Here is a 25,189-nt window from a genome sequence, read left to right as displayed (position 1 = left end):
GTGGGTGGGAGGACAGGGGAAGAGAAGGGGGCTTACAGGACTTTCGGGGAGTGGGGGGGCTAGAAAAGGGGAAATCATTTGTAATGTAAATAAATTATATCGAATAAAAAAAATTAAAAAAAAAGAAATGTAAATAAAAAATATATCGAATAAAAAAAAGTGGAAATGAAAAAAAAATCAGTAGCCTTTCTATATACCAATAACAATCACACTGAAGATACACTTTTGTGTATTTTGTTCGGGTTTTTTGTTTGTTTATTTTTAATTGCTTTTTATTCATGTTACAACCTAATATCAGCCCTTCCTCTCCTTCCAGTACTCTTCAGGAAAGTCCTCCTCCCATTCCACCATCCCCTTTTCAAAAAAGAAGGGGAAACCCCCTCTGGGTGTCAAACACCAATCCCCACCCTTGCACATTAAATAGCTGCTGGAGTAGGCACATCCTCTCCCACTGAGGCCAGACAAGGCTATCCATTTAGTGGCATGGGATCCACAGGCAGGCAACAGGCTCAGGGACAGCCCCTGCTCTAGTTGTTGGGGGACCTGCATGAAGACCAAGCTGCTTATCTGCTACATATGTGCAAGAAGCCTAGGTCCAGTCCATGCTCACCTTTTGGTTGGTGATTCAGTCTCTGGGAGACCCTCACAAGTGTCCAGATTAGTTGACTTTCTTGATTTTCCTGTGAGGCCCAATGTTGTCTTTGAGTCCCTTAATCCTTCCTAAGGATTAAGTTTAAGTCCCTTAAACTCTTCTTTAAGACTCCTTGAGCTCCATTTAATGTTTGGGTGTGGGTATCTGCATCTGTCTTCATAGCTGCTGTATGGAGCCTCTCAGAGGACAGTTGTGCTAGCTTCCTGTCTGTAAAACCAAAGGAGTATCATTAATAGTATCAGGGATTGATTCTTGATCATGGGTTGGGTCTTAATTTGGTGAAGTCATTTGTTGGCTATTCCTCAGTCTCTGCTATATCTTTGTCTTTGAAAATCTTGTAGGCAGGACACATTTGGGGCCTAAGGTTTTGTGGGTGGGTCACTGTCCTTGTCCTTCTACTGGGAGTCCTGCCTGGTTATAGGAGGTAGCTGTTTCAGAATCCATATCCCTCACTTCTAGGCATCTCAGCTATAGTTGCTCCCACAGACCCTCAATGGCATCTCCCTGTGACAGTTTGTACATGTTTGGCCTGGGGAGTGGCACTATTAGAAGGTGTAGCCTTCATGGAGTAGACGTATAACTTTGGGTGTGGGCTTTCAGACCCTTGTCCCAGCTGCCTGGAAGCCTTCAGATGAAAATATAGAACTCTCAGCCCCTCCTGCATCATGCCAAACTGGATGCTTCCATGTTCCCACCTTGATGATAACTAACTGAACCTCTGAATCTATAAGCATCCATAATTAAATGTTGTTCTTATAAGTGTTGCCTTGGTCGTGCTGTCTGATCACATCAGTAGAACCCTAATTAAGACACTCACCATTCCAGGTCTCTGGTATATTCTAGAGATTGCCCCCCCCCCACACACACACACCTCTACTTTCCTTTCTCCCTCCCCTGTTCTCCTTACATATGCTCTCCCTTTCCCCTCCCCATCCACTCTTCCACTCAGCTCCCTCCTTCCCTTCACCTCCAATATCTATTTTGTTTTCACTTCTGAGAAAGATTCAGGCATCCTCCCTTGGGCCATATTAGCTATTTGGCTTCTTTGGGTCTGTTGATTATAGCATGGTTATTCTTTACCTTACAGCTAATATCCACTTATAAGTGAGTATATACAATGAACTAGAAAATATCATCATGAGTAAAGTAACCCAGACCCTAAAGACCTCAATTTGAAAATTTAAAGAGTGAAACTTCTAGAGAAAATATATATATAAGACACAGGTGTAGAAAAAGACTTTCTGAACAGAATTCCATTTGTTCAGGAATTAAGGCCAACAGTTGACAATCAGGACTAAAAACTAAAACTATAAAGCTTCTGCACAACTAAGGAAACAAGTGAATGAAAAAAATTCACAGAATGGAAGAGAATCATTGCCAGCTATACATCTGACATGGGACCCATATCGAGCAAATACAGAGAACCGAAAAGAGTCAAGGAAACAAATCACACAATTAAAATATTGTCTAGGAATTTAAACAGAGTGTTTGATAGAAGAAATAAGAATGGCTAAAAAATACTTCATAGTGTTCATCATCCTTAGCACTCAGGAAAATACAAATTAAAGCAACTTTGAAATGTCATTTTACCTTAGTCAGAATGGCCCAGGTCAACAAAACTACTGACAACAAATACTGGTGAGGCTGTGCAGAGAGAAGCCTTCATTTACTGTTGGTAGAAACTTGGTGCCAGACACTCTAAAAATCAGCATGGAAAGTCCTCATAAAAAGCTAAAAACAAATCTACCATAGGACCCAACTACAAGACTCGTTGGCCTGTGCCCAAAAGGACTCAACATCTTCCTCCACAGATATTTGTTTAGCATTGTTCATAGGCATCCTATTTACAGTAGCCAGGGAGGGGGAACAAGCTAAATGTTCTTCAACTGATATACAGACAACAAAAATGTGGTACAGATAATGCCATGGAGCTCATGAAATTTGCAGGCAAATGGATGGACCTAGAAAAGATAATAATGAATGAGGTAGCACAGGCCCCGGAAGAGAAACAAACACTGCTTGGTTTCTCTTTCCTCTATGGTTCCTAGATCCAAACCCTCAGATGAGAATGTACAGCATGGAGTAACCACGTAAACCAGAAAGTATAAGTAGACCATAGGCGTGGGGGGGGTGATTAAGAAGAAAATAGCAGGATATAGGTTATGTGATGTAGGGACCAGAAAAATGAGCAAGGCCCCCAACTGGCAAGGAACAAGGGAGGTCAATACAGAATGAGAAGGGACAGGGGGAAAATAGCATCAACATTTTTTTGATAAAGCCTCAATGAATCATTTTATATTTACCTAATATTATATACAATGCATGCATATATTAAAAGAATAGTTACACCACTTGGACTTACAATGTTCCCCACAAGAACCACAGACTAACAAAAAAACCCTAGAACCAAGTATGAGAAACCTTTCAAATGATTTGTCAGGGATAGTCTACATGATTTTCCCAAACAATATAAACTATCACTATAGTCCCTTGATTGTCTGTCAGGGGTCAGTGTTGGGCCCTATTGTAGAAGACATACCACATTTAAGATACAAGACTGTGGCATTTCAAGCTGGATCTAGCCTGACCACCTTTTTCATTTCATCTATCTTTCATGGTACTAGAAAATGCTATGCAAGCTGCAAAGGAAGGAGCACATTCAAATAGTCCTACTGAGTTGCTGCAACGTCTATAAACCATGACAATGACAGCATGAAAATATATCCTTAATGGTACAATAAGGAACACCCACATATTGGTGGTAAGCCAACAGTTGTCTAATAGGATTTAAGGCCCACTCAGGAGGGTGCTGGAAACCTAGTCAGCTTCTTAGACCTATTTAGGTCATGGACCTTAGAAAAGAATCTATTACTACCACTTTGTTAGACCAGCATAATTCCTTATCCTTATATCCACAGATAAGTGTAGCTACTGTAGGTACCCGAGGCCTGCAAAGCTTGTGACGCCATACAAGCGACAATCAAGACAATGTATAGGTGTGTTGCTAAGGCAACAGCTGCCGTTTACCCAGAATTCCATAGCCTACCTTTACCTGTAATTATGTCACCACCGATATATAACCGGGCAGTGCTTCTTCCCCGTCCTCTTTTCTCTTTTCTCTTTTCTCTTTTCTCTTTTCTCTTCCCTCTTTCTCCCCTTCCTTCCCGCCCACTACCCCTTCCCTATCTTAAATAAAGCCCCACGTGGAACTGTTTGGCCTGGCCTGTCTCATTGCGGCTCATGGCTCCACCGCATCCCCACGCGTGGTGCGGCGTGCGCCTGAGCAAGCAAGGTGAGCAGACAGGACAGTTGCGCAGAAACCAACAGCTACCATCTGCCATTTTAAAAAAAACCCTCTCTTTACCTATTTAGGTCATGGACCTTAGAAAAGAATCTATTACTACCACTTTGCTATACTACCACAAATGGAGACCATCACAGAAAACTACAATTAGACACAATGAAATGATAATAGATCATGGGGAGCTCAGCCCCAGCAGATACATCTATATCACAACTTCTGCATCTGTAGCTCAGAGAATATCACAGAACAGAGGATGGAAAAATTTAAAGCCCAGAATACCAGACTCTTTACAATGGTTGCATAAAAGAGTCTTGAACAACGGTAACATCAGTGAACATGTTAATGTGCAAAGTGGAAAAGTTAGTGGGGGTTCACCTGTGGACAAAAAAGTACAGGCAACTAATGACTTGTGTGTGTGTGTGTGTGTGTGTGTGTGTGTGTAACAATAATAGTCATAGATAAAAGGCTATCAACTTGAGAGAGGGCCATAGGAGGGATTTAAGGGAGGGCACATGGAAAGAGCAGAGGGAGAAAAGAGGGGAGGGAGAGAGTGATATAATTTTATCTCAATTAAAATATATATTTTTTGAAAAAGAGTAAAAGCTGCCACACACCTTCAGGAGTTAATTTGGAAATCTCTTATACAGATAAACACTTGTACCTTCCATCAATGTCCTATTTCTCATTTTGTCCATACTCAAGTGAAATTCATTCACATATGTACCAACTATATAACATTGTTCTGAAAATGCAATTTGAAGTAGAAAAATGTTGGGAACGAACCAAGCATTTGTTGCAAAGTAAACAGATAATTTGTGGTTTAACACAAAACACAATTTTTATAGTAACAAAGATGGCTGAGATATGTGTATTTGTTATTCTGGTTACACTGCACTTCAGAACAAAAAACAGAGTGGGGAAAAGGGAGTGGAAGTAATAACATAAATAAATAAAAACTAAGTGAGATAAATAATCTGGGTCATGCACAGTCTATGTCATAGTCAATTGACTTTTTTCATGCTACAAACACATTTCCAAAGACAAATTACTTCATTATATGTGTTTTAATAAAATAAGAAAATTTAACTTCACTTCAGAGGTCAATTTTAAAATTACACACAGAATATATAAATATAAATTACATCTAATGCATATACTATATACCCATAAAATATATATACTGCATACATATGGATCTTGTATGTGTACTATACCTAAAACACACAGTATACATCTTTTATAAACACTGCTTGCATATTTCCTAGGTTTTTATTTATTTCTTGAAGAAAATTGGAGGTAATTAATAGTTTTTCCCTAGGCTTTTCATAGTCTTTCAAATGGATTCTCACACAAGCCTGCACCCTTACTACATGCAGTATTACTCCATGGTTATTTTACATGCTGGCCCTGCCAGAATCTTACCCTGGGATATTGCTGACACAGCGTCCCAGGATGTCATCTGAGCCTCCATATCCCAGCTCATACTGGTCCACTCTCATTTCCCAGAGTACAGCACTTCAGGCTCATCATCATCCAAGCCTACTCCTTTCTATTCTTTTTATTTTCCCTGCCAGAGTCTTTTTTATTCATTAAGAGCTAACTCATTATGTTCATTCACAACGACAAAATTTACCTTCTTAAAATACACACATTTGTGTACTAGAAATGAGAGACATGGTAGTAGACCAGAAAGAACACAAGAATAAAAAACAACAGAGTCGATAGACACCATTGTCTAAGTGTTTTATGTGGTTTTAGGTTCAGTGCAGTCTTTCCTTGCTGTCTTCACGGATCCCTCATTGTCTTTGCATTTTCAGTGTGTTTCTCTCCTATTTCCAGTGTTTTCTCTCATTGTACATAGAAAGCCACCGACACACTGCTTCAAATGCTGCATTCCACTTTTTTGTGAGTTCAGCGAGAATAAAGTCTGCTATGGACTGGTGATGGTTTAATTGTGTATCCTCCAAGTTTCTTGACATCAGAGGCTAGATTCCCTGGGTAGCAAATTTGGGGATGTCATATAACCTTTGACGAGTTGTGCCTAATGGAAGAACTTAGGTCCTGGGACATGTGGTTGTTTCCTTGTGGTCTCATGGTAGTTTCCCAGAGTATTGTTACAAAAGGAACAACTCTGGGGCTACTCATCTCTGTCCTGAAATCAGAATGTCACCAATGGGTTGGATAGGCCGTTGAGCAGTTAATAGTGAATATCTCTTTTGAAGAGGACATGAGTTCATATCTGGGTGTCTCAAATATACATGTAACTCTAGCTTCATGGGATATGATACTTCTGGTATCACACACCACACACACACACACACACACACACACACAGACACACGGAGGAGAGAGAGGAGAGGTAGAGGCAGACAGACAGACAGACAGACAGACAGAGGCACAGAACTAAATCTTAAAAAATAGATGTCACCAGTTTGCTACCGTTGCTATCTGCCATGAGATGATACAGAAAGGAGTGGCCCTCACCAGGACAACAACATATCAGTTTGGACTTTGAACCTCCATAACTGTCAAAATAGATCTCTTTTCTTCATGAGGAGTCCAGGTCAGTTATTTCGTTTGGGCTGTGAGAAGCTAACATCCTTTTCTAAATGTAGCCATGTAGCCATCTCAAAGACCTTCTCTACTTAAATGTTTACTGCTCACTAGCTGGACTTCCAAGGCCTGTTGCTCTAGGAAGTAACCATGCTTAGGGCGTCCAATCTGAAATACAAAACCTGGAGTTCTCTTAGGCTCCTGTCTCTTGGAGACAGAAGTGTAGTGTACTAGACAATGAATGCCATAATCATCCATGCAGATCATACTGCATTGTTTCTGTAGTAACTAGTGAAGTAGACTTGATTGACAGCAAATATTTTTTTAAGGTGGTACAACATTTCTTTTCTTTTTTTTTATAAGTATTTTTTTATTCGATATATTTTTTATTTACATTTCAAATAATTTCCCCTTTTCTGGCCCCCCACTCCCTGAAAGTCACATAAGCCCCCTTCCCTCCCCCTGTTCTCCCACCCACCTCTTCCCACTTCCCTGTTTTGGTTTTGCCCTATACTGCTACACTGAGTCTTTCCAGAACCAGGAGCCACTCCTCTGTTCTTGTACCTCATTTGATGTGTGGATTATGTTTTGGGTATTCCAATTTTCTAGGCTAATATCCACTTACTAGTGAGTGTGTACCATGATTGATCTTTTGAGACTGGGTTACTTCACTTAGTATGTTGTTCTCCAGCTCCATCCATTTGCCTAAGAATTTCATGAATTCATTGTTTCTAATGCCTGAATAGTACTCCATTGTGTATATATACCACATTTTTTGCATCCATTCTTCTGTTGAGGGATACCTGGGCTCTTTCCAGCTTCTGGCAATTATAAATAGGGCTGCTATGAATATAGTGGAACATGTATCCTTATTACATGCTGGGGAATCCTCTGGGTATATGCCCAGGAGTGGTATAGCAGGATCCTCCGGAAGTGGACAGCAAGTATTTTATTGCTCAATTTGCATGCTACTATTTTTTCATTGGATATTTTATTTGCATTTCAAATGTTATCCCCTTTCCCAGTTTCCCCCCTCCTGGAAATCCCCTATCACATGCTCCCTCCCCCTGTTTCTATGAGGGTGTCCCTTCACCCACCATACTCTCACCTCCCCACTCTCATTTCCCCTACTCTAGGGCATTTACCAAACCTTCATAGGACCAAGGACCTTTCCTCCCATTGATGCCTGACAAGGCAACCCCTCACTACATATGCAGCTGAAGCCATGTGTACTCCTTGGCTGATGGCTTAGTACCTGGGAGATCTGGGGATCTGGTGGGTTGATATTGTTGTTCTTCCTATGAGGTTACAAACCCCTTTAACTCCCTCAGTCCTTTCTCTAACTCCTCTATTGGGGAACCCCTGCTCAATCCAATTGTTGGCTGAGAGAATCCCCTTCTGTATTTGCAAGGCTCTGGCAGGGCCTATCAGGAGATAGCCATTGCATGCTACTTTTAAAAAATGGTCTAGCTTCTATCATTACTATACCTCTAACCTATACTTAGGTCAGAGGGTTTAATACCCTCACTTACCCTCTTGAAGAATTCTTGTCCCAAGCCCTAACCTTCAGAGGTTGTTTACTATGGATACTTCCCTGCAAGAGTCTAAACCTCCATCCAGTACCTGAGACCAGCCTGGATGGACAGTGAACAGTGACTAGGCACTATGGCCTGGGTGTGGTCGTTAGCATGGCCTTGCTTTCGATGGTCTGAACTCCTCTACTGTTTTCTGTGCTTCTTTCCCCATTGCATAACATGTCCTGTCCCTTTGCATACATAAGGCTAACTAGACACTTCCAGTGACACCAGATCCCCCTTCTTCTGAGGATATCTTAGGCTCCTATACCTAACCCTGGCTTGAAGAGAATACATAAAATGTTTCTTCTGGTTGGAAGGATATTTCTTTACAGGATTGTACAAAATTTGGCCCTACAGTGGGTCCTATCTCTTTGGTACTAACGGACAATAATTCTTTCATGGTTTGTTTTTATTTTTTTAAACAAAAATGCATTTAAAAACATTTTATTGCTAAGTACCTCCAGAACAATTTTTGCACTGAGCTGTTCACCCATTATGGACAGTCAAGCCTCAGCTACACCCATTATGGATAGCCAAGCCTTAGCCACATTCCTTATTAAAAGAACTATCCTCTATCCTTTATCACAGAGACTATGGTCAATATTTTACAACTACTCCTCAAAGCAATCTGACTCTGGATGATCACCTGGCCCAAGGACAGGAAAATAACAGGTTGATAACTGAAAACAAATAGTGGCAGTTTCCTTGAGATTCCTTAGCACTTGTCTTAGGGTTTTATTGCTGTGAACAGACACCATAACCGATGTAAGTCTTATAAAGGACAACATTTAATTGGGGCTGGCTTTTTGGTTCAGAGGTTCAGTCTATCATCATCAAGGTGGGAGGATGGCAGCGCCCATGCAGGCATGGTGCAGGCAGAGCCAAGAGTTCTATATCTTCATCTGAAGTCTGCTAGCAAAGTACTGGCTTCCAGGGAGCTAGTCCTAGGGTTTAAGCCCACACCCACATTGACACATCTACTCCAACAAGGCCACACCTACTCCAACAGGCCACACCTCCAAATAGTGCCGCTCCCTGGGCCAAACATACACAAACCACCACAACACTCCTCCATAAAATGGATGGAGGTGATCCACTGAATCTGTGACTGCTTCAACAGAACACTGCAGGGAAGATGGTGCTCTGCCAACTGCCAAATATTGCCCATCTTTTCTTACCTCTTAAGATAGCAGTTTCCACACAAAATCCATGTATGGGTCTGTACTTTAGCCTTTAAAGCCCAATTTGTTGACCATAATCTAAGATTTTTTTAATCACTAGAAAAGAAAATGATAGGAACCTTCATCCTCCCAGTGTACAAGTATAGCATCCACTGGTGTGGATGTGTGGGGTCCTATGCATGATGCTCTTTGACTGAGGGCCATCAGGATTATATGTCCCTCAACTTCCCCACTTCACTTAGGTCCTGAGCTTTATTCCCACAACTGAATTGATTTGGAGCATCACCAAGCTGATTTACAGGTCACACAAAGCAGCCCTCAGACCAACAAAACAAGAGCCAGATTTACAAATCCTTGAAAACATATAATAAATGCCAAATAAAAACTTTCAATTTACCAATCTTTATTTGTGGGAAGTATAAATCAGCGGTACAAATGGAACACTGTTGGCTTTATTATGATTAAGTTTCTAAATTCTGATATTTTTGTCTTCGATTTATTTTTCTTCTCAAATTTGACCCTTTTTTATGAGTACACTTCTGATCTTAACAATGGGGGGTGGGGGGTGGGGGGAGCACCTTTGTTGCAAGTTAGAACAGACGCTTGGCTGACAGATGTTCCGCTTAGGTATTGATGCTCACATGGTGATGGTTAACCTTTCTGTTCAACTTGACTGCATTTGGAATCCCTTAGGAGAAACACCTCTGGGCAGGGCAAAGCTGTGGGGTGTTTCCAGGGAGGTTTAACAGAGATGCCTAGACCCACCCTGAATATGAATCTGGAGTCCTAGATTGAATAAAAAGGACAAAAGGCAGGAACTTAGCTGATTGCAGCACCTTAGCATGTTCTGCTTCCTGACTACAGAAGCAATACAACCATCTGTCTCAACCTCTTGCCACCATGCTCCCTCCACTATAATGAACACTACCTTCAACCTGTGAGATGAGGCAGCCCTTTGCCCCTTTAGTTGCTTTTTGTCACAGCACTGAGAGCAGTATCTAACATAGCACACTATTTTTAATGTAGAAGACCAATAGGACCTTTCCAATTTCTGGCCACTGGCCCATTTACCAAGAAGTCTTAGATACAGGGTTGCACTTAGCCAAGCAAAGCCAGGGATATCCCCACAAGAGTCCTCTAGGATGTCCCGCCCCCACCCCCCAAGAGTCCTCTGCTTTCCTTTAATTGGTTTGTTGCACAGTGACTTCTAATATTCTTCCTGGTTTTGCATGACATGACTTTAAGATGTATTTTCTTTAGAAAGAATTTGCAATCTCGGGCTCAGAAGCCATTAAGAACCCAACTTCTGCATAGGAGGAGGTAAACATATTAGAGGTACTGGGCAGTCTTGAGTGATAAGCAGCTCCAGTATTTTCCTGGTGAAGGGCATATGCTTGTGTCTGAAACTCTGCTGTAAATCATACTCTCTCTCTCTCTCTCTCTCTCTCTCTCTCTCTCTCTCTCTCTCTCTCTCTCTCTCACACACACACACACACACACACACACACACACACACAAACACACACAGACACACACACACACACACAGAGAGAGAGAGAGATCCTTTTGAGAAATGATGAGTGTCTTAGCATATTGTTAGTGGGCAGACCTCTATCAGCTAGTGACATCAACACAATTGTGAAAAGAAAAGAAAATGCAAAGCAGAAAAGAAGTTGAGGAGCTTAAACCAGTCTCTCCACCCACTGTTCATTTTAAGCCAATACCAGAGGAAGACACCATCTCAATGCAAAGAGGCTGTGCAGAGCATCACATGTGTTTCAAAATAAAAGCTTCTTTAATATTTTTATTACAAAAGTATAATTTTCAGCCCATAAAACAATATACATACGTGAATGTGTCCAATTCAAAGACAATAATTTTGTGCCCTCCATATTAAAAATGATGTTTTCTAGCTGGGAGAAAATGCCTCAGATGATGCTATCACAGTTTATTCCAGCACGAGTGAGCTGTTGTTTTGTTAGCATTAATTGACTGTCAAATTCAAAGTGGGAAACAGCTGTTATGAATTTGTCATCAATGTACATTTGGGATGTAACAGTGCCTGGTCATAGGTGACTTTTCCAGACTGAAAGATGAGGTTTAGGCACATATTTCTTTACCACACAGTGTCTCCCTTACCTTTAACAACTCCCCACAAAATATATTATTTTATCTGCACAGTACTATGTTAGAACTATAGTGTCTAGTAAATGCAGGAGAAAACATTAATTAAAAATATGAGCTGGGGAGATGGCTCAGCTAGCTCTTGCCACAGAAACTGGATTTGGAAATCCAGAGTTTGGATCTCCAAGCCAGGTAAATGCCCTCTGGACATGGTAGCATGCATGCAAAGCCCAAAGTCTACATCTACACACCTACATACCCGCACACCTGCAGGCACACACACACACACACACAAACACACACACACACACACAGGCCAGTTCTCCCAACAACTAGAATTGAGGTTTAGCCTGACACTTATCTGCTTGTGGATAGATCCTGTGCCCCTAACTGGGCTGCCTTGCCTGCCCGCAGTGGGAGAGATTGTACCTAGTCCTGCACTGACATGAGGTGCCAGGGTGGGTTGATTCCTCAGGAGGAACCTCCCCCTTCTACGAAGGGAAGGGAAGGGCTATGGGGGAGTACTGGGAAGAGAGGGAACTGCAATGTGTATGCAAAGTGAGTAAATACTTAAAAAATGAAAATGATTCCCAACAGCAATTTAGACCTGAACATGGTTATGCACACATGCACCCCCCATATGTGGCCACATGCAAAACATGCATGTACATTACATACACACACACACACATACACACATACACACATCACCATCTACCACCCAGGTCTATTTTTTTTAAAGACAAGATATCATGCATCCCAGGCTGGCTTCAAATACCTGATGTAGCTGAGAATGACTTCAGACTTCTGCCAACCCTATATCCATGTTCTAAGTGCTGGGATTGCAAACATGCCTAGTTTTACCCTGTGCTGGGGACTGAACCCAAGGCTTCATGCATGTTATACAGGCACTCTACCAACTAAGCTATGTCCTGTGTACACCCTTTCTGTACTACATCTGAGGCATTGAGGCAGAGAGATAAAATGTAAACACAGTATCTGTGCTTTGATTCTACCATGGGGAAGACTTGACTCACTGGTGAGGTATTCTACAAGTGATTTTTGCTACAAATAAAGTTTTCAAATTTATAGATGATACATTTTTTAAAAAATGAATTAGAGTAGGTAGTACTGTATTGGATTTTTTGTGTCTTTATTTGTTTGTTTTATTTTATTTTTGGTAATAGGTCCTTCTGCTTATTTGAATTTGACATGTAAGAGAGAAAAGAGATGATGGTAAAGTTTTGGATGGTCCTTATAAAATTGTAGGTAATAATTCTGTGGATAAGGGGCCCATATCTGAACATTGTTTGTCAGGATTCTTTGTTATACTGGACCAGGAAAAAAATAACAAGGACCTCTGCTTTGAAGAATTCATCATAATGGGTGGTTCTGTATACAGGCATGGGTCCTATAGAATGGGCTCTGGGCTTGCTGCAAATAGGTTTTTATAGTAGTTGTGAACACTAAAATGACTGTCTTTGTGTTTGAGAAAGAAGAGATCAAAGAGGTATGACCCCGATTCTCACAAGCATAAGCATGCCCTTACAGTGGATCTCCTGTGTTGGGCAAAGACACAGAGACTGGAGTCAGCTCTCACTCCTGACAGGAGCTCCCAGGTGCAGGGGTAGAAGAGAACCAGCCAACTAAGCTACAGACACGACAGAAAACATCCAGCTCATGGAGCAAACGGTAGAAGAGCAAAGAAACCTTTGTGGATGGTTTGTTTGGGAAAGAAAATAAATAAAGGAGATGGATTCTAGCAGGTCACAATGTTTGTATTGTGAAGATTTCAGGAAGTCTAACAAATGAAGCAGGGTGCGGTTACCTAGACAGGCAAATTTGGGCATATTGAAATGACATGATGCATGCAGTGTTTGAACTGAATCTCCTATTTCCAAAGAAGAGCATGTATGGATCCTTGTCTATGTAACAGATTATTTTAAAATGTTTGTATTACACGTTGTTTATTCTGTATGGGTGTGGGGAATTAAATGGGCATGGGTGTACATATGCCATGGCACATATGTGGAAGTCAAAGGACTATCTATAGAAACCAATTTTCTTCTTCCAACCAAGTAAGCTCCAGAGACTGAGTTCTTGTCACCAGGCTTGGCAGCACGTGCTTCTACCCTCTAACCCATCTTCCTGGCTCCAGAATGTTATGATCATTTCTAAAGCTATTTGAAAATCATTATTTAATAGCCTCAACTTTCCTTCTTAATGTTTAAAGAATAAAAAAAAAAGTACCTTGAAATCTTCAAACTGAGAATTAATGAAGTCTATTCTTAGGATAAGGGCAAGTTTGAAACATGAGTTAGTAAATGTATAAGAAATATATAAGAAAACACACTATGGTAAATGGCATAAAGTTAGGAAGCTTATACTAGAAGTCTGGGAGACTCTGTAATGGAAGGAGCCAGGAGTCACAGGGTTAGCACACGGGTTGCTGTCTATGGGTTTTGCTTTGTGAAGGTCATTCAAGCAACAGAGTCATCCTCGATCAAAGGAAGAAAAGGGTAGAGCTCTGAGTTAAGGGGCCAGAGAGAGTAAAAACAAAAAGAAGAAGAAGAAGAAGAAGAAGAAGAAGAAGAAGAAGAAGAAGAAGAAGAAGAAGAAGAAGAAGAAGCAGCTAGGAACATCTATTTGCAGCAGGGCCAGTGTTGACAAAGACTGAGGGACAGATGCAAATATTTCTGCTGCTTCCTGTCAAAGCCATGCATGGCAAACGGGCAGGAAATGAGGAGAGATGGCTTTTTCCCAGGTTGTTATCATTTATGCTTCCTTGTCCAATTACTGGCATTAGAATCATAATGCTGTGTGATGGTGGTGTTTTCTCCCAGTGCCCGGAAGCTGCCTCCCTAAGTGCTCATAAACATCTTTGGGAATGAGTGAGCCACAGACTACAAAATGCACTTCCTGACTCTGTCATTACGGGCATCTGGCCTTTACTGTGAGCCACTTACAAGTGGCCACATGCAAAGAAATGACACTTTGACGTTGATGGCGGCCATGGAGTATCAAACAGGAGCTAATTCATACCAGGTAGGTTGATGGTGTTTTAATGTCACTCTTTCTGATGATCTGGCTAACCCAAGATTCAATACTTCCAGCAAATATGGTCAGTGGGGAGTATAGAGGATCATGGGAAGAAACGAACTTCAAGTCTTCTTGCTGATATCTACCTTTATTTCCATTTCCTTTGGGCTTCCAACCTTTTGCAAAAGAATTTCTTTACCTCTTTCTTCCCAGCTGTATTCACATATTAGATGCCCATTCACACTCCTCTCTTTTTTTTTTTTAAGATTTATTATTATATGTAAGTACACTGTAGCTGTCTTCAAACACTCCAGGGGAGTCAGATCTCATTATGGATGGTTGTGAGCCACCATGTGGTTGCTGGGATTTGAACTCAGGACCTTCGGGAGAGCAGAGAGTGCTCTTAACTGCTGAGCCATCTCTCCAGCCCCACACTCCTCTTTTCACAGTCACAATGCATGGCTGGCTCTCACGAAGGCAGTGGTATAAGGCCTGACAAGGAAACTGAGTCCCAGTCTGTTTCTTGGTATTATTCAACCAAGACACACTTTATGTGGTGTTTAAACGTAAGCCTGGAAATCTGCAGGAGTCATCAGATGGAGTGAGAGGAAGCCCTATCTGAAGAAAGAAAACGGAGTCAAAATCCTGATAGCACCAACTGGCCCTTTGGATCTAATTTCTCTGCCTTGAATGTCCAGTTTGTGGCATAAATACCCTCCCCAATTTTTCTCTAAAGGCCATTTTAAGTGAATATCTGTCACCTGTATAATTTATTACATGGCAAAAGCCCAACCGGGCAGTCCAAAGCCAACTGGAACAGGATGAGTATGCCACGGTAGGAAGGAAACATTAAAGGACATCTTAGCCCTTATTTTAATCCAACCCTGTAAGTGGTCATTGCAGATTTGAGTGTGAAATGAAGTGGGTTGAACAGTGGTGCACAGGGGAATAGGGATATAGGATTTAGAAAAATAAGAACTTGGGAGGTAGCTCAGTTGGTCAAATATTGCCTAATATACTTGGAGCATTGAGTACAATACTCAGTAAAAGAGAAGAAGGTGAGGTGAGAAGAGGGGGAGGGAGAGAGGGAGAGAGGGAGAGAGAAAAGGAGGGATAGAGGAAGGAAAGAAGGAAGGAAAGAAAGTAGGAAGGAAGGAAAGAAAGTAGGAAGAAAGGAAATGACTTATGTCCTTAAGATGGTTTGAACCCATCAAACCTGAACCAAATGTGTTATCCCTTAATTTTTCCCTACTCAAACCCATGCCCTACCACCCACCCTCTCTGTTTCCCATGCTGCTCTGTCTAACATGAACAGATAGCATGACATCTCAGTAAAAGTCTCCCTCGATGGCTTTTCCACTGTATACTCCATGTCTGGGTACAACTGGGACTCAGAGAATTATTTTTGCAAGTGTATATGGAAGAACAGACTCCTGAACTGAATGGTCAGAAAGCAGGTTGAGTGGTAAAATATAAAGGCCACCCTGTAGCCTTCCCTCTTCCCATGTCCTCTTCACTGCACCATGCTTTGCCTTCTGGGAACTGCCTTTTAGAGAGCTGCATAAATTGAGTGTTGCTTGAAATGCTTAGAAAGAGAGAAGGGAGGAAAGAAAAAAGCGAGGGAGAGAGGGAGGGAGGAGTGGAGGGAGGGAGAAGTGGAGAGAGGGAGGGAATACTAGCTGCTTCTTGGTTTTTGTTGGCATGGAAACACTATATACCTCTCTCTGAGCAAAGATTCTAGCACACTGCAATATTACTGTGTGCCGGTCTCACAAAATAAGCACTGGGCAGGGATCTCAAAGTACTAGCAAGGAAAGGCAAGCTGAACAGAGTCTGGGTAAAAAGTTAGACAGGCATCCCCAGGAAAATCACAGAAAAGCATCCAGGCTACATTGTGAAATCCTGGAGCTGTGTCCCAGAGCAGCAGAGGTAGTAGGAAGAGGCTCTTCCTTGTCTCCTGATCAACCAGCAGAAATCAGGTCATCTGCAGATCTAGCCAGTTCTTTTCTCCTTTTTCTCGAGCTCTAAGACATTTAAGCCATTTGTCATTTCTGCATGTGTTGAGGTCTTTTCTTCCTCCCTAAAAGCAACAACAAGGTCTGTAAACACAGTGAGAATTTCAGATGCAATACATAGGACAGAGGCCCCTTCTTGCTCTTAGCCTAGTGAGGTAAAGGAGCACTTTGTTTGGAAATGTAATCTTCCATCTCAAGCAGGGAGATACCAGGGGAGGCTGAAAAGCAGGTGGTACTATTATATGCCACAATGTTTTTTGAAGAAGTCAATTTTGAGACAGTATCATGGTAAAGAATCCAGGACAAGCAACCCAGGAAAGAAAGTCAACCCTTTTTCTTTTTTTATAACATTACCTACAGATTACCAAGAGATTCCGCAGAGACCAACCTTCACTAGTCTTTAACCGTTGCACCACCATGGCTTTGCAGGGCTCTCCATTTCTGACATAGTTTCTGTCTCCTCAACTTTCTTCTCAGGGCTGAGTTGGCAAAAGCATCACAATATAGGCTGAAACAGCTGTTCACAGGGAAACCGTACCATCATACCTCACACAGCCCGGCCAAGAGGTAGGTCAATCAATAACATTATGAAATATTTATATTGAGGGGAAATATGGGGGAAGCTGCTTTTTGTTTGTTTCTTGTAGCCTAACAGGGTGTGACACTACTTAGGAATGGGGTCTAGCATCAAAATTGCTCTTACTCTCTATTTCAAAACCCAGTGAAACCCTGAGCCTTTAGAAGCTTGGGACCCTCAACAAAAGTGAAGTCCACCCTCATGTCACCAAGGATATCTACCACTATGATCTCACTTTGGTGCCCACACCATTGTCTTCTCTGGTAGATGCTGCCCTGTACCACTTCAGAAGTTCCCTTGTATTAGGGAACCTCAGCCATCCCCATCAGTCTTTGGATTCATTAATCTCCCCCTGCTGCATTGTCTATCCTTATCTAGCCTAGGTTACCCTTGAATATATTTGTCTTCTTTCAACTACCCTCATTCATACCCAGCCTTACCTTTGTGCTCAGTACCCTCCAGTGCCATTGTCATTCACAGTACCCCCTTCCAGTCTGCAGAAGTCTTACCTCCTTCTGTGGCTCACACACTCTCAGGGTCATCTTGTCTATCTTAGTGTGGCAGTGGTAACAGGATAATAACAATGACACTGTCACTAGCACAGTGCACATTTTCAAAAACTGTCATTAGTTTGGTGGACTTACAGTGACCTCCTGACTTCATGGTGGTCAACTTAATGGGCTTTTAGCTTTACTGGGATCAAAAAGAGATAGGCACCCAGTAAGGCAAGGGCCCATACACCACATTCTTCACTTCAGCTTGGCATTTCTCTACAAATATGTTTTCCTTCCATGATTTCACCCCACTGAAGGTGAACAGAAGTATTTTTATTACATTTAACATAGGCTAGACTAAGATATAATGTGCAGCAGGTTGGGTATATTAAATGTATGCATTTCTACTAACATTTTCAACTTTGACAATATATTATCAATACATGACCTCATTGTAAGATGAGGACTGCGTATATACAAAACATCTTTATATTTATTGATAGCCTGTGTCTTCCATGTCATTGCATAGCATTATCATTTAATCCTGCTAAAAATCTTGCAGAAAATGAGAGATTTCCCTCCCAGATGAATAAATTTCATGGCTTATGAAAGTGGTGTTACACCCTTAAGTACAGGGCATATTCCAGTCCCTGTTTGCAGTATTGTGACAGATACCATCCAGAATAACACTGAGGTGTGTCCAACTGTACTGCACACATACTTTACCCTTGTGATGTTTTGTCCCTTCAATCATAAGAGGAAGGATACTTTTTTCTTTGTAAAAAAATATTTTATTAGATATTCGCTTTATTTATATTTCAAATGCTATCCCCTTTCCTATGTTTCCCTTCTGAAAAACCCCTAGCCCATGTCCCCTCCCTCTGCTTACCAACTACCCCCCCCCTCTGACTTTCCTGACCTGGCAATGCCCCTCCACTGGGGCATTGAGCCTTCACAGGACCAAGGACCTCTCCTCCCTCACATTAATGTCTGAAAAGGCCATCCTCTGCTACATGTGTAGCTGGAGCTATGGGTCAAGAAAAAGGAATCTTGACACCAAAGAACCTGGATCTCAGGAAGCCACCCAGCCCGCCACTGTAGAGATGAGGCCCCAGCAGAAACATCCTCTAACTTGGTGCAGCTTTCATATCAGAAACAACCTCATTCCTATTCTAATCAAAGTCATGTGTGCCTTTTTTCCTCATAGACTTTGCATTCGTAAAGGGAAAGGAAAGTTTCAGCTTCAACATTCTCAGTTGGAGGAACTGGCTGAAAGTCTGCGTAGAATGATGAAGGTCTGTGTCTCCCTTTAAGTTCCTCCTTTTACTTCTGGCATCGAAAGGAAAATAGGTCAGATATTGAAGTTTTCTGCCTCTGCTACATTCCCGTCTATCTCAGGCCTTTCTCCAGCAGAGCAAATTTAGATCCCTTGAGTTAAAGCACAAGAAATGTGAGATGCTCTGTTATGCAAATCACAGGAGGAACAAGCAGGCTGGAGGAGGGGTGGGTAGAACATGCTCTGCTGAAGGGTTTTGAATTATTGAGTTGTAAGATAAGTAGAAAGAACTAAATGTTGACCTACTTTGACCTCCACAGCAGATGGAAGATTCTTAAGAAATTGCATTATAGAGGGGAGAAAAACAGATAGGAAATGGAGATAGTACGGATTAAGGACAGGCCATACAGTAGTTAGAGCCTGAATTTTGCTCCAAGACTGCCTGTGTTCAACTCCCAGCCCCACATCCAACCTGCCGCAGCTTACATACCTCCACAAAGAAAATACTGGTAGAAATAAGCCCTGCTTTGAGCAATGTGTACAACTTGTTCCCAATAAACGCCACTGTACATGTTAAACATACCACAAGAGCCATCCTTGTGAGCTCCCCCTTCTTGTGCCTTTTGGTTACTGCCCAAGTGGATAAATAAGGCTGCTTTACCTCCACTGTACAACATCTCATTCAATGGGAGAAGAACATCTCATAAAATGCACTAGAAATGAAGATAAGGAAGCATGGGCACAGCTGAAACTCAAGGCAACTGGGTGTAGTTCAGGGCTTTGGAAACACTCATGACTGAATGGATGCATCTTACATGGCATTTCTGTCTTTCACTGGGCTGTTATGTCAATGAAGGGACTCTATTGGTAGTGCCTACAACCCCCCCTTTAGAAAGAAGCTCTCTGGGGCTAGGAAGAATGCTCAGTTGATAAAGTGATTGCCACCCACAGGAAAGGACTGGTTTCTCTCATCCCTAGCACTCACATGAAAGCTGGGGACACAGCAGTAAGCATCTGTAACCTCAGCACTGTGTTAAGGGAACAAAGATAGGGAGATTCCTGGAGTTCATTGGCCACTAATCGATAAGCTCAGGTTCAAGGAGACTCTGACTGAAAAAAATGGTAAAGAATGATCAAGGAAAATACCGATGTCAACCTTGGGCACGCATATGTGTACTCATGCACACACATGCATGCACATCCACACAAACGTGTACATTTACGACATACATATACACTTATATACACAAACAAAGGGAAAAAGTGACAATTTTCTTGAGCTATGTTGACTCAAGCGCCAACATAGCCAGAAAAGCTACTACTAAGCCAAAAGACCACATGGGTGTCTCCCAGCTTATAAATCAGGTGCCAGTGAGTCAGGTGCCTACCCTGATCAATGAGCTGAGTCTTGACAGGGGAGGATTTCAGAGTCAGCTGAGTCAGAACAGAGTAGGACAAGAAACCAGAATGCAGTAGATGTCCGTCTAAGATTAGGAGTTAATTCCTTGTATCTTACACAGTTCAGTGAAGTATGATTGCCAGTTTCAAAGCTCATCTTACCATGCGTGATAATTTTCAAGACCACTTTCACCTATTGGATCCAATGAGAACTGAGGCTGAAGTCATCCATTATGTTGAATGTAAGCTTGAAAAAAATTAGAATTCTCTAAGAGATTTTTCATACTGGAATGTTTTCATTTCACTAAGTCTTAAGTGACCCTAATAAATACTTTGCAGAAATGTTTGTGACACTCTGACTTTTACCACCTACTATTGATTTTATTCTTACCTTGTCTGATGAAAGAGAAGCATATGCCCTCATAGGCAAGGACAGTGACATTTATGGGACAGGCAGGGAGTACAAAATAACATTTTCCAAATGGGTTTTTCCAAATTTCTTGCACATTAAAATCACCTGGGAAGCTTGCTTTCCATAGAATTTTCCTGCGTTCTTATTTATAAGGCATGAAATTTCATGACTTTTATGTCTATGATTCAATATTCAGTAAATGTATACAGCATTGTAAACATTCCCACAATGCAGCTGTAACATGGAAAGCATCCTGGAAATTCTCCACCACGTCCGAAAAGCTTTTCATTTTGGTCTGGATTTTTAACCAATTTAATCTCAAATTAAAACCTGAACTACTGAACTACTGTTCAAATTAAAACCTGAACTACTGTTCAAATTAAAATCTGAACTACTGTTCAAATTAAAACTTGAACAGTACTGTCAATATTTTGCCATAAATTTATCAATGAAGTTGTACATTTATAAACTGTCTTAGTCCATTCCAGCTGCTAAAACAAAACTACTCTATAAGCAACAAGCTCTTTCTCATAATTCTAGATGATAGAAAGTCCAAAGTCAAGATCTGGTGCTGTTGAGGGGCTTGTTCCTTACAGATGATGCTTCACACTATGTGTTTGGCAGAAGAGGCAACACAGCTCTCCTGGATGTCATTTAGAGGGCACTGATCCATCCTCATGACCAAATCATATTACAAAAATTTGTTTCCTAATCATAATGTAAAGATTCCTATTGTCTTGTGGATTAAGATTTCAAAATATGAATGGAGATAGATTCACAAACTTTCAGTCCACAGTACATACAGAAAATATTACATACTGTATAAATAATACCTTGCCACATGCCAGAGTTGTATTTTTAAATGAATTTGACCACAACATACATAGTCTTTCCTCACTTACATTGACTATTCCTTACCTCAGTTAAGACTGTGTCATGGGAGAAAATTTATGATTAAAATAACCAAAGAGTATAAAATATACAAAAACATAATGTGTCTATACAATGCATCCTACACAACAACTAAAACAGATTATATATGTGTATTATATAATAAACTTTATAAATACATATATTATAAATAATAAACTATATATATTATATATAATAAACTATATATATATATATATATATATATACAAACATACATGTAAGTGAGTTTTAAAATCATTTTCTCAAGTAATTAGAGGTCATTATTTCAGAGTGTAAATTTATATTTCTATGAAGAGGGTATTCTGAAAAAAATTAGAATTTTGAGGGGTAAGACAGATGATTGGCTCTTGGGACCAAGAATGATGTGACAAGAAAAATATATGGGTAATAATGACAAGCTGATTTAATTAATAATTTAATTTACATTACATCCTAACAACAGTTTCCCCTCCTTCTGCTCCTCCCAGTCCTCCTACTCCCATCCCACCCCATCCACTTCTCCTCTCTCTCTTTCCAGGAAAGAGGAGACCTCCCATGGATGTCAACCTGCCTTGACATATCAAGTTGCAGTAAGACTAGGTGCATCTACTACTATTGAGGTTATAAGAAGCACTCCAGTAGAGAGAAAGTGTCTGAAAGGTAGGCAATGCAGTCAGAGACAGCACTTGCTCCTACTTTTAGGAGTCACACATGAAGACTAAGCAATACAACTGTTACATATGTACAGAGTGTCTAGGTCAGTCCCAGCAGGCTTCCTGGTTGGTGGGTCAGTCTCTGTGGGTCCCCTATGGTCCCAGGTTAGTTGATTCTTTAAGTTTTCTTGTGGTGTCCTTGACCTCTCTGGCGTCTACAATACTTCCTCCTAGTTTTCAGCAAGCTCTGCCTGATGTTTGACTGTGGTTCTCTACATCTGTTTCTATCAGTTGCCGGGTGAAGCCTCTCTGGTAATGCTTGTGCTAAGCTCCTGTCCCTGCACATCTTTTAGGCAGGACAAATTGTAGGTTAAAGATTTAGTGGTTGGGTGTTGGATGGTTCCATGCCCCACATGGCTAGGAGTCTTAGAGTCACTTTCATAGATTCTGGGGAGTTTCCAAATGCTCTAGGTTTACTAGTTTGCCCCAGAGATTCCTCACACGCCTCACCCTGATTCCATCAGTCTCTCCCAGTACTCTCTCTATTTGTCCTATCCCTCCAGATCCCTCTTGTTTCTTTATGAATGCACTCCCCCATCCAGTCCTCTCTTCCTCATTCACCCATGATGTCTATTCTATTTCTCCTTCTAAGACAGATTCAAGCTAGGACTTATTGTCCTCCTTTAGTCCCCCTTTAGGACTCCTTGTTACTTAGTGTCTTTGGGTCTTTAGATTGGAGCTTGGTTATCCTTTACTTTATGACTAATATCTACTTATAAGTGAGCACATACCATGTTTGTCTTTCTAGGTCTAGGTTATCTCACTCAGGATGATCTTTTCTAGTTCTATCCATTTCCCTACAAATTTAATGATGTCACTGTTTTTAATAGCTGAGTAATACTCCATTGTGTAAACGTGCCACATCATACCACATTTTCTTTATCCATTCTTCAGCTGAGGGACATGTAGGTTGTTCCCAATTTCAGGTTATTAATGAATCTATAACCATAATTGAGCAAATGTCCTTGTAGTATTACCGAGCATCCTTTAGGCATATTCCCAGAAGTGGTATATCTGGGTCTTGAGGTAGATCTATCTGAGTTTTCTGAGAAACAAATTGATTTCCAAAATGCCTGTACAAGTTTGTACTTCCACCAGCAATAGGCAATTGTCCCCTTTGCTCTTTGTTAGTATGAGATCTTCCTTGAGTTTTTGATCTTAGCCATTCTGACATGATGGAAATTAAGAGTTGGTTTGATTTGCATCTCCCTGATGACTAAGAATGTTGGACATTTCTTTAAGTGCTTCTCAGCCATTAGATTCCTCATTTGAGAATTTTCTGTTTAGCTCTGTACCCATTTTTTAATTTTGATTTATAATTCATACTATTTATATTTTTGAGTCCATACATACACATTTACATACACACACTGTTATACTTAAATGAATATTCTCTTATATGTTATATAGTATTTTAGATGACACTTCTGAGCTCCCTATAATAAGAATTTACCTTTTAATTTTAGTGTAATCATTAAACAAAATATACACTGAAAACCTGGACTCAATGTGAAAAGGACCATTCAAAATTGTGATGATTTTAATGGATACAAATAAACCTTTGGAAATTAAACTCATTGTTAGCTTTTATATTTATTTTCTTTTTTATTAGATATATTCTTTGTTTGCATTTCAAATGTTTTCCCCTTTCCTGGTCACCACCCCCAACCCTCTTAACCAAGTTTTTTAATTGGTTACTTGGTTCATCAGTGTCTAACTTCTTGAGTTCTTTATATTTGGGATATCAGGCCCCTGTCAGGTATGTAGTTGGTAAAGATCCTTTCCCAATCTGGATTTTTATCCTTTTGATGGTATCCTTTACCTTACAGAAACTTTTAAGGTTCATAAGTCCCATTTGTGAATTGTTGCATTTAGTATTCTGCTCAAGAAGTTGTCTCCTGTACCAATGTGTTCAAGGCTATTCCTTACATTCTTGTCTGCCAGGTTCAATGTATCTGGTTTATTTTGAGGTCTTTGAATTGCATTTTGTGTAGGGTGATAGATATGGATCTATTTGCATTCTTATACATGCAGTTACAATAGTACCATCTTTTGAAGATGTTTTTTGATTGTATAATTTTGGCTTCTTTGTCAAAAATTAAGTGTTCTTCGGTGTGTAGATTTATTTGTGGGTCTTCAATTCCACTGATTAAATTGGTTTTATGCCAATATCATACAGTTTTTATTGCAGTTGTTCTGTAGTATAGCTTGAAATCAGGGATAGATATGCCTCCAGAAGTTCCTTTATTGTACAGGATTGTGTCAGATATCCTAGGATTTTGTTGTTGTTGTCGTTTCATATGAAATTGACTATTGTTTTCTCAAGGTCTGTAAAGAATTATGACAACATAAAATTTTAAGTTTAATTAAATAACACATATCCATATATACTTTTATGTACTAATATACTGATAATAAATTATATAAATAATAAAAATATTAGGTCATGGGTTCTTTTTCATGCCAATTTACATCTCTCATTTTCTTATAATGTCTCTACTCCAGAGTATGAATGTAACATAATTCATTTTACTCTCATTCTCCCTTTGGACAAAAATACAGGTCATTTATAATTTTGCCATCTCTAGCAGTTGGCAGCAGCCCTCTTGAACCACATCTGCCTACATCTAGATACAAATGCCTGTTACCCAGCCATCCTAACATCCTATCTCCTTTCTATACTTACTACAGGACTTGACTTACTAGGTCTAGGGTTGTCTTAGTTAAGGTTTCTCTTCCTGCACAAAACATCATAACCAAGATGCAAGTTGTAGAGGAAAGGATTTATTCAGATTACATTTCCAAACTGCTGTTCATCAGCAAAGTTGTTCAGGACTGGAACTCAAGCAGGTGCAGAGACAGGAGCTGATGCAGAGGCCATGGATGGATGTTTCTTACTGGCTTGCTCCCCCTGGCTTGCTCAGCTTGCTTTCTTATAGAAACCAGGACTACCAGCCCAGGG

This window comes from Apodemus sylvaticus, chromosome 11, assembly GCF_947179515.1.
Source record: "Apodemus sylvaticus chromosome 11, mApoSyl1.1, whole genome shotgun sequence".
NCBI classification, from domain to species: Eukaryota; Metazoa; Chordata; class Mammalia; order Rodentia; family Muridae; genus Apodemus; species Apodemus sylvaticus.
Note: the sequence above shows the minus strand (reverse complement) of the source record.